Consider the following 12238-nt stretch of genomic DNA (forward strand, 5'->3'; position numbering starts at 1 on the left):
GCCTTTAGTGTGAGAGCATAAGTTCACAAGGACAAATACTTTATTAGCATTTTTGTTTTCTTGATCTTGTTGCTGACCTTATTTTCTAAATTAAGATCACACTATATCAATTTTGCAAAATATTATACATATTTTTTTAATAGATACTCCTAGCCCGTTCATATTCATCCGTTTTCGAGGAAAATAATTTAATATCCATAATTGGTTTGCTATTGAAGTATTTTTGAGTAAAGAGGAATTGATTTGGTGGCGGTACAGCGACAAAAGGGGAAATTCCAATTTAGCTGATGTGCCGATTGGCAACAGTCCCCGAGTCAGATCAAAGACTGCCCGTTTCCAATCGCTTCCTCCCGCTCCTTAATTTGATATAGTCCTGATGGTCCACAGCCTTCCAACTTACTGGGTTTGTATCGCTTCAATCAGTTACTTCTCCTTTTGAAGTATATTTAACAGCTTCCATCTACTGATTGTGATTACTTTTAGAATATTATTCCTTGGTGAACTGATTTACACTGCACAATATTTATTTATCTCAGTGATGTGGTTAACGTCCCATACAGTTTCTCTCAAGTATTCTGCCTAAAAGATATATCATTCCCAATAGGCATTTGAATAATTAAATTAATTTTTATTCTCGAAACTCAATAACCTTCAACAAGCCACTCCCTAATCCCAGTTATAATACAGTTTAAACTCTCTTCACTAAATACAATATCTCTTTATCCGCCAATATTCACTGATTTATGCTCACATTACAACGGATTAAAGGTTTATGATTGCTAAAGTATGATACAAATAATTTATGCAGTAAATTTTCTAAGAGGTATTTCTTTTCTTGAAAAAAATTGATAGATTTATTTATTGATAGATATTACAATCTGCCACACAGTTGTGGCCAATAGGTAATAGTGATGAATGATCTCATACATACTAAAATAAAAAAAAAATAAATAAATAATAAATAAAAACTCTTAAAATATATACAACAAAAGAATAGACAAGATGAACATAATCAAACTATCTGTATGAAAAATAAATAAATAAAATAACATAGTGATAAAATAATATTTATATAACAATATTTACACAATCGACCTGAGGATCCCTGAGCCCACTCTATCCCCCACGTATGAGGGGTAGAGCAGAGCTCAAAAGATCCCAGCGCATCCCTCTCACCGCATGGTAAACTTGAAAAAATAGCAAATTAATAAAGGATATATAATAATAGTAAATACGTAAGTTAACAAATAAAAAAAAAAAACGTGAAATAAAGAGGTTCAAGTTGGTCCCATTCGCTTTTCACCAAAGAATCGTGAAAATAGAATTAAGTTGCAGAGAGTCTAAATTATTTTTCCTTAGTTGGAAGAAAGTTTGATTGGGGCCCCAACTTGGAGCGGATCAGTTTAAGCTTAACAGACTTTGATTGTTCTCCTCAATATAAAACAAACTGTATATGTGTTGAGTTAACTTTACGGATCACACTGTTGTCCGTGCTGTTTCAGAACTTTACCTTCCTTGGTTTATTTAGCGATAGGTAAATATGTAGGGAGGTATCGATTTCCTTTCGTACGACAGCTCTATCTATTTTTTAGTAGGAATATTAAAACAGTATACGGTTACGGTGTGGACGATTACAGTAGTAAGATCATTGATTTATGATTCATTTCCTTCGTTGGTTCTTTCGTTTAAGTTGATTTTATTAACACGCATGATATACTATTATCAATGACCGATAGATTAACATAATTTTACATCAATTGGTCAAGTCATCGGTTTTTATTTTAACGGTTTAATTTTATCCTTCTTTTGTTTTCCTCCGAGGCGCCTGAAAAGAAGATGGCCTCGTGACCTTATATAGTAAACTGTTTTTAGAGTTCTACTACTGGGTAGTTTCTCTACATCCTGTATCATATCATTATGTCATTATGATCAAATTTACTTGTTGTATTTTTTATACAGTTGTAAATATCAAAAAAAAAAAAAAAAAAAGATTTTGTTTATGACCCTCTTCCTAGTAATTTCTGAAATAAGTGATAGGGGGAGGTTATCTACAGGTTACTACCCTATTCGAACCATGGTAGGAGTTAAAGTTTTCATTTCGTGGGTCCGCTTCACAAATAAAAGTCGATCCCCAAGGTTGAATTCGAACCGGCGCCGCTACACAGTCACAAGTTAGTCAAAGTTATAGTTTTAACCCGCTTGGCTACGAGGGACATATATCCTTACATACTTAATCGTATGAATATTTATGGTTCTTGTAAATGCAAATTCGTTTAATATGATTTTACTATTGCCAAAATCGATTATAGGTTTTAACCCATGGCAAAAATATAAATTTTTGTAAAAGCTTCTGTGCTGTAAGAGAGAGAACTCCTGACTTTATAATCGATCTATGGCTGAAAATTACAATTTAGGCAATCCTTCTTTCAATAAGAAAATAGAAGAATGGAATTCCTATTAAATCATCTAAGAAATCACATTATAATTCAACACGTTTGTGATATAGAAAAGGAATGTTTAAAACAAATATTTTTTAATAAGTTTGATAGAGTTTTCATAGCCATAAATATTATCTAATTTTGTCAAATTTGTACTTCACCACCATTTGTAATTCATTTACGGGATCAAATTTGTAATTCATTTACGGGATTTGGCAAGTAAGACCTATGCAAACGAAGAAATGCAAGACATGTTGAACCCACAGCAAACAACTGTGCCCGAATTATTTCGAGATCGTAAGAGACAATATTTAAATCAGTTAAATGTGGACAGATTTGGGTTAGTGTATAATAAAGGTGTTCTACACTTATAAATTAAATTTGGGTATTCAATTAGTGAAAAGTGGCAGTGACTGAATAAAGACCAAATAAGAGAGACACCCCTTAATCATTCAGTAGAGCGTATTGTACAACTTATGATGTCTCTTATGTATTCTTTAAAATATATGAAAAAATACAATAAAATTTAGGTCAATTTTTTATTCACTTTTGAATAAAAATAATAAAATAAATAAGTTTTTGACTATGCATTATGTCAAACTTTTCACAGTATCCATGACAATAAATAATTTGAGACCTGCTTACAGTTTATATCAGGAAAAAAACTCTGATTCTTCAGGGTTTTATAAGCCTTCATTCCTATTGAAACTTGGGTCGATATGTTGTACGAAAAGTTATTCCAAATCAGGAAATAACTTCAGGATCAGCTGGTTCTATAATTATATTTAAAATATTGACCAAATAGTGAATTTATAAGGAACAATCTTCAACCTATCCACATAATATAATTGATCATAGTGAGCACTACAGTTTTTGGTAAAAAAAGTTTGAAAAGCGTACCAAAGTAAAAAACTTATGGTAATGGGCATCGAAAAAATAATAACGTTAATATAAATGTAGATCTTCAAGAATGGTATAAACTGAAACATTAAAATAATATTTTTGAATAATCCTCTACATTGTATAATTATAAATATAAAGGAATTATATGGACGGCTGTTGCTTCTACACTCCTGAACATTGGTCGTCTATGCACGCAATGTGTTATCTTAATTTATGAAAGTATTATCTTATTCCTATTTCTTGGAGAGTTAGGGTGTGACACAGCACAGGTTGCAATAAAACTTTCCTACCTCTGGACTTATAACTCATAACCATTAATCCTTTTGGACTTTTCATATGAGTCATTCTACAAGTGCACAAGTTACATGATTTAGAACACTTTCACGGTAAGTTCTATTATAATTCATTTTAGTTTAAGAAACCTAACGTGGAGTGTCATTTTAATTTTCAACAAATAAGATTTATTTTCATTGTATATTCTCCAGCAACTTATAAACGTTTATTATTTTTAATTACTTAGGAAAATCCTCGGTGAGCCGCATATGACGAGTGAAGTGTCCAGTTAACCAATCTATTCGTTATATATATATTATTTTAAATGTTTTTATACTTTTTTTAAAATACATTTTTTACAGAAGTGGTGAAGAGATTGCAGCTGATACAAAAATCTAACTGTAAGTTGCAAAAAATTAATCATAAGTCCGTTTCAGACTTGTCCCAAACTGATCAAGAACCGATTGTAGTCTATTTTTTTTATCTAAGAATTGATTTTTTTTTCTAATTATAAATTTTTAATAATAAAGTTTTCCTTTCATTTGATCTAGGAAAATAGTACAATTATGATAATAAAATATGGATGTACCTACATGAAAATAATTACAATAAAAATAGTAAACAATTGTTAAATATTTAAAAATATAAAAAATAGAAATGGTTAAAACTTTTTTTTTTTAATTTTTAATATCGTGAACTGTTTCTACAAAGAATAAGCATGCATATTAAAGTCGTATAGAATAATAGGCGAAAACATAAATATCATTATATTATCAATATACACATTTTTGATCCATTTTACTCTCAACCTTTATTCTTTAATAACTCTCCAACGTTTCGGCCCTCAGGCCATTTTCAAGGAGACAACCTATAAAAATGTTTTGTTTTTATAACAATTACATTATTTCCTTAACTATACCCTGATTTCTTTGGCCATATCTTCAATATTGATGTCATTGTTTTTTAATCTTAATTTGCAGGCTATTTGCGCATGTCACATCTTTAAAATAAATTAAATATTAAAACAATATCATAACAACTTCATACAATTTTTGTTTTTAAATAGATTTCTTACATCGTTTTTATAAAAGAATAAAGATTGAGAGTAAAATGGATGAAAAATGTGCATATTGATAATAAAATAAACCACTCTCAAACAATCATATAATAAATAATTAAAATAAATATCATTCTTCATTACAATAAATATGGTTAAATATTTATTTGTTTAATTATATCCTTTTATTAAGCGTAATAATTAATTTTTTATCGATTATTCAATGGCTAATCAGGAATTTTCGATTGAGCCTATCATAAATGTCATGATTAAAGATTTAAATAGACATGAAACTTTTTTTTCAAAGTCTCTAAAACGCCCATACCCATACTCATCGCTTGGCTTTTAAAACAGAATAAAAATTCAAAATTCTAATGCTGGTTTAAATAATTTTAGGAAATTAAAAAGATTTGTGTTTCATAAGCTCCACCTAACTAAGAATTTTCGAAATTACTCCTCACATCAGCAGTTAAAAGTTGTTAATTTTAAGTTATAAGTTTGTAATGTTGTTAAGTTTAAAATGTAATAACTTTAAATAGATTTTCTTCCCTTAGTACAGCAATAGTATCTATCTCTATTTCTAGGAGCTTCTTGTTTAACTAGATGCAGTAGTCGTAAAAAGTTATCGCCCTTCAGCCCTTAGGATAACTATCCCTTTGGAGAACCCTTTGATTAGATTGATGGAAACTGCTCTTGCGTATTTCCAATTTGAGCTGCAGTAGAGGAAATGGTTACCGTTTAGCTACCGGTGATTGAATTCACTTTCCACACACGCGTCAATATTCCTCTCTGCCTTCTTGGAACCGATTTCGGCTCCGGCTTTGATACCTTATGGCGCCAAAATCAATAAATGTCGTAGGCGTGACATAGTTAACGTTTGGTATATTATCCTTCAAGTTTCATAGACATCTTCAAATGGCATTAATGCTTTCATTCTTTTATATGTGGTAATATTGCTCAGTAAAAATGGGATGATGGGGGGGAATGGGAAAATAAGAAACTTATAGTAATTACGCTAATAGTATTGACGTTTAGACCAATTTATTGTCGTTTTGACCCAGTTCCTTGAATATTTCCGCAAGAAATAACACAGTTTAATAGGTTATTATCTTAAGTTTATTTTTCATTGTTTATAAATAAATATTGTTAAGGCTTTTTCTCCGGAAATAAACACGCCTCTGGACGAACGCCCACTAACTAGTCATTTTAACCACTAAACTGAAATATTCTTGAGTTTACTGACTGACAAGGTAGTACAATATCGTAATGAACGGTAAAAATAAATGATGTATTAAGCACACGCGACCAATAAAAAAGGCCCTCCCTAAGCAAATGAAGGGTCATGTAATCATATTGTAGGGGCTAAATGTACTTTAGAAGGGTCTCCCCAACATAATGTTACACCATAACTGAAGATAGTTAAACCTTCCTGTATCACTGAACCCCTTTCCTATATCCATTCCTTGGACACCAGAACCAAACCAATCGATATTTATACTCCACTAGATAGAACTGCTACCTATGATAAATCCTTTCTTGTCTATCCCTCCTGCTTTTAGAATTCATTACTTATTTTATCCGTAATTTCATTGAACATCAACTATGTTTTAGACTTCCTTAAATCTTAATCCCCGAAGAACTAAAAATTTACGAAGATCCAATTTCATTATTAGAAACAGAACTACTTTATATGCCAAGGTATTACGCTATACTATAACCAATTACTTATTCTTTATTAATTGTTTTTTCTATGTGGTCTTGGACCCAGAATAAAGATTATTTTTCATTTAAAAATATATTTCCGGAATTCGAAACTCTTACAGACTTTTACCCACTTAGGCACCCCATTCCTAACATTAATTATAAGTAACTCAAGTTAGTGTTCTATGAAACCAATACTCAAATATTGGTTTTAAAAATCACATTTAAATAAGGGGCAACATGTAAAATACAATAGTCTGGCATCGACATCTGTTGGGAATGCATTTGGTCTTCCCTCTAATTCATCTACAGAAATTCATGCAAAACATGAATACATTTAGTATATAAGCAGGGTAGTACACTAAATGAGATATAAAAAAAGTATTTCTGAAACGTGTCTAAAAATACAAAGTAAAATTAATACTTCAAAAAAATCCTTTAATTTTAACTGCCATGCCCTAACTTCCGATCGGCCACTAACCAAAGAGGAATATGATTTTGTTGGAGGCTGTGTGACCTGGATGCGGTGGAATATCAGACTATTGTCATTCTGGTTCGGGATATATCATCTCTGGGCGGCATTCAAATGAGCCAATTATTCAAGCCTCGTTTCAACGACAATTTCATCAGGCCTCGTGTGAGATGAACAGATATTTTTCCTTCCTGCCACACAATACAGTCCAGACCAATTTATAGTGCAGTATGGACACCGATCGTAACAACCCCACTGCGTTATGGGGTGGAGTCATGACAAGACAAAATGGATTTCTAGCTTAGGGTAAAATTGTAAATTCTATTTAGAAATTTTTTTTTTTTATACTAATGAAATTCATAAAATTATTATTTGAGCGGAACACGGAACTTATTTTATTAGTAAACGTTTCGGCCAGAATTTGAGGCCTTCATCAGGGCTAAGAACAAATAACAAGATAAACGTAATTAATAAAAAGAAAAACGGAATAAAAAATATATAAGAAGAACGAAGAGGTAGAATAGTAAGAAAATGAAAGAGGGAAGAAAAAGAAAATAACATACATATTAAAATCTGAAAAATTAAAAATTTATAAAATAAGTGAGAAAGGAAACATATGTTTCTCACTTGTTTTCATAACTTGCACATAAATTATATTTACTCACTAGAATTTCATATTCTTTTCCTTCCTTTCTTTCTTTAATAATTGTAATGTTATTATATTCTCATATTACTTTTATCTTCTTATAATATTATATATATAATATAATTATTTTCCTATTTTTTTATTATTCTGTGTTTTCTTTTATTCAATATGGTTATCATCTTGTTTTTTTTCTTAGCTATGATAAAGGCCGGAAATTCTGGCTGACACATTAGCAATAATAAAATAAGAATTACTTATATTTTCTCATATAAAGTACACGGTCATCAAGTAACGCATCATTATAAAATTATTATCAGATTAAAAATCTCATTGATTTTCTATAACCGAGGATATTCTAATAACGACCTTTCTGCGTCAATTTGCAGAATGGAAGGTAATAGGAAAGTGGGGTAGCACTAACTGGACCCGTTATTTGCTTACCGCCTAAGAATCGGATATTGAACCTTTTACAACATTCCCGTAGAAACTGATAACTACGGGGATACAAGGCGTGGCTAAAGTGGCTCAATTGAGTCATCGGTCGAGTATATAGGAGAGGGGACAGGTAAATAGAACCTGGGATATTGTGTTAGCTCGGGGGGGGAGGCTACCCCGAGGATTAGGGGTGACAACCCACTCTGGCACAGCACCCTTCCCTTCTTATGGCCTTCATCATTAGGACCTAGGTGGCGTCCAAAGCCCTTCCAATAAGGGCTCTTTATATCCGCCATCCGCAAATAATAGAGTTAATAATCTTACTAAGATTAGCTCAAATACTGCCCTTAATCTTTTGAGACTATAGCAGCTCATAATAAAATTTAACAAAAGGCATTAATTAAATCTAAGCTACAATACCTTCTTAACATAAAACGATTGTGTACAATTATTTCCTACTAATGTTTTTTATTTATTTATAAATATCAAGAATGTTATGTATCAGGGAATTTAAACTCCCAATGTTTTCCGAAAAAAATATTGATTTTGTTTTTATTTATTCACTATAACCATAGTGAAACCATCCTGGATATATACAGATAGGGTGTAAAATAAAAGTAAAAAAAATAACAAACAAAATGTAAGTACAAGATAAGAAAAAATAATTAAGAAAGAAAATAAAAAAAAAAATTTTAGTAAACAGAAGAAAATTAAAAAAATACTAACTGAAATATGTACACGTAATTTATATTGTAAATTTATTGATTTTTTACATAGATTTAAAGTATATTCAATTGATAAAAATAAGTTTTTAAATTATAGCATTATAGAAATGAAAAAAGGGATTTATTCATTAAATTAATACAAAGTAAAGATAAAATATATATTAATGATAAAATACACTATAATTTCCTTCACAGAGTCCTAACCAGGTGAAGGAATGTTTTCATAATTGTGTATTGTATGAATGAGAAAATTGTTAAAAATTAAATTGATGCAATAAGAATGTTTTAAAAAAAAAGTGAGGTAATGATTGATAAATATATTTGTTTTTAAAGTGACTTGGTAAATGGAAATAAATAGTTTTTTTCGATTCAGGTAAATGATTACAAGTGTAAAAATAATTCACAAACATTTCAAAAAATTAGGTTCTCTACTGAAAAAATGAGAAAAAGAGACTGATGCACATGCATGCAATATCTTATAAATTGGCTATCAACAAAGAACCTCAATCAACAAATTCAGAACAGGTTTGTAAGTAGAATAAATGTATTTTAGAATAATGTGATTCCAAGTCTTGTAAGTAATGATAAAAAAAAAGGAAAAATAATTTGGTCCTGTTTTATTATGCCTTTTTGATGAGGCAAGTTGATAGTCATACAGCAATCTAGAAATGAGGCACTACTCTTAGACAGTTAAAGACAACTAACTGTTTTAGTTATTTAAGCAGTTCCATGAACTACAGGTCATCAAAACAAGTGCAAGTTTGAATGGGCACTTGAGTAACGCGTTATCATTCTCATATCTACTTATATGTTTAGTGTCCCTTAATGATTTTGGAACTCTTCTGCTTATTATTATAAACTATTTAGAAAAACGTAATATATTTATATTAAAAAATTAATAAAAGATGAGTATGCTATTTTGAATTAATATTATCAATTTATTCATTTCATGTTGTACAAGTGACGTTGACGTAGTGAATTTAAATTAAATAAACAATAATTATTTTTAAAAATTTGTATGTTTAGTAAGGTAATTATTAAATATCCTTTTTATTTTAATTTAAGGGGTTATTTAAGTGTAACCACCATTTTAGTAAAAAATTTTGGATAGGTCGAAAACTATCAGACGCGTATTCAAGGGCTCGAGCCATTGCTCTCTAGGAACCGAGAAAGAAAATAGTTAACATAATTTTTTTATGGCGCACTTTATAAGCTTTATTATGTATATAAACAATTTATATTATTAAAATTCCACTCACTTACGCTTCCGATATTCGATCAAAGTCACCAAAGCTATCAACTTGAACATCCCTGATGACACTCTACAAAGTGGGGCGAAACGTCAGATATAATTTATATTATTGTTTTTTATGTAAAATAAACCCAAAAGATGGTTAATCATATTAAATGAGTCTAAATGTAAAAACAATTACAAAAACGAAAGTAGACCAAAAACAATTTTTTTTTAAATCAGGTCAAATTTGCTTTAAACGTCTTTTGAAACTGTTAATATAAAGTTTTATATAAATAAAAAATAAAATATTTAGGGCTTCATAATTAGAAGATATTTTTTTTCTTCTCATGTTCACGAAATAAATTCATAACTGCACAGAGTGTAATAAAAATTCAACTGAAGGAAAGCTGAATTTCCGCTCTACCAACCCAAATAAATATAATTTAATTTTTTTTTTTTTATAATAGACAAAAAATTGGTTACAAATAACATATTTATTCTCAAACTAAGTATTTATATTTCCGGATCTAATTTTTTTAATTAGTCAGTTTGTAGAGGTGGAACAAAGGCCACATACGATAATATAAACTAGTTCTAAAATTATGAAAAATATTTTATTTTTCTAGTTTCCTAATACAAGTGTATTGGCAAGAACTCTTGGGCGTGATCTAGTGCACCAAAAAAATAATTTCATTGAAATCTGTGGTCTAACGTCGGAGCTTCCCTTTTAATGAATTTAAAAAAAATACATAAAGTTTTATTTTAATATAATATCTAATGGCTAGTTACTTAAGTTTACCTCATTTAACAGTTGTGGTTTTTCTGACCAGCACACTTACCTAAACAAAAAACAAAGCTAGATTAGTATAAATATATAAATGCTAGGTATAAATAAATAACAATATAGAGAACATTGGAATTAGAAAGATATAAAAAATATTCCAGTTTATATTACTCTTAACGTTATATTACTCTTAATTTAAAAAACATTGTTAATTTTCAAATATTTGAATAGCAACACTGAAATAACAACAATATTAATAATGCTTATAATTATTAAAAAAATAATGTCATAATTCTTTTATATACATAAAATATCAAAACATCTGACAACTTTAAATAAAATTAGTTGTTTGAATGTAATAAAATTTTATTGTTATAAATAATAATATATTCATCTGTTTTTGGGCCAACCTTCATACAAATAGAGATAGCCAGTAATATAAATGGCTTACAAATACGTAGGAGTATAATATAAATATAACATGAATATAAATTTAAAATCATTTATGTAGATTAACTATAAACAATATTAATTAATTACTGTAATTATTTATTTAGTTAAAATAATTTTGGGCTCTTTAACTATTGAGGTCAGTCGATAGACACAAGTAAATAGATTTAACTCTATTTATAGATATCATATCGATTTAGAAACAATGAAAAATAGTGGATAGATTTACAAGTAAATGGATTTAAATTTAGTTTAAGATATCACTTTGTTTTATGAACAAAAACAATTTTTTATAATAAATTTGCTTGGTTACCACCGCAACTCTTAACATTGCTTAGATTAGAAAAATTCTTTTCAGTGTTCATTGTTAAATGCAATTTCTTATTCTTAGTGAACTTCACATTGGTTTGTGGTGCATAAATTTTCACAAATCTGCAAACTTTGAAGGGATTGCATATCTTAAACAATCATTCGTCATCTAGAAAAGATATTTTCATATACCTTTTTGTCATATATCTGGTGGTTTATATTCAGGATTTCCCATCATTTTGCCTAATTCAACAAGCTGCTACCGATAGGATGAAATTTTATAGTTCTGCGTTGAAGTTTCAGGAGGGCGTTGCTTTCGGGTTTGGGATGAGAGCTGCAACTTAAAAAGAAATAGTTCTAAAAGTGTAATATTCCTAATGCTGAAGAAGTTATTCAAAAAATATCCCAAAAGGGAGCCACTAACCGGGTCAATCCCTTGACCGAATTTGTTTTCAAATATTAAATTATTTGGACATACTTAGTTCACTCCACTAAACCATCTAATTCCTCTCGAATCCAATCCTTACTGTCCAAAATCCTTCGTAAAATCCTTAATGCTCCTTATTTTGTCACAAATCAAATTATCCATCAGGACCTCAATGTCCCCTATGTTGCCGATTTGACCAGAACCAGATACCAATCCTTCCATAATAAACTTCCCTACCACCCAAACCAACTCGTTTCTAGCCTGGCTTCTCCTTCCCTACCTAATAATCCTCCTAGACGTCTGAAAAGAAGATGGCCTCGAGATCTTCTCCTTTAGAAATATTTTTGGAGTTCTATCAATGGGTAGATTCTCCACATGTTTTTA

The sequence above is a fragment of the Halyomorpha halys genome, unplaced genomic scaffold (assembly GCF_000696795.3).
Source record: "Halyomorpha halys isolate HHAL.00 unplaced genomic scaffold, Hhal_1.1 Scaffold155.1, whole genome shotgun sequence".
NCBI classification, from domain to species: Eukaryota; Metazoa; Arthropoda; class Insecta; order Hemiptera; family Pentatomidae; genus Halyomorpha; species Halyomorpha halys.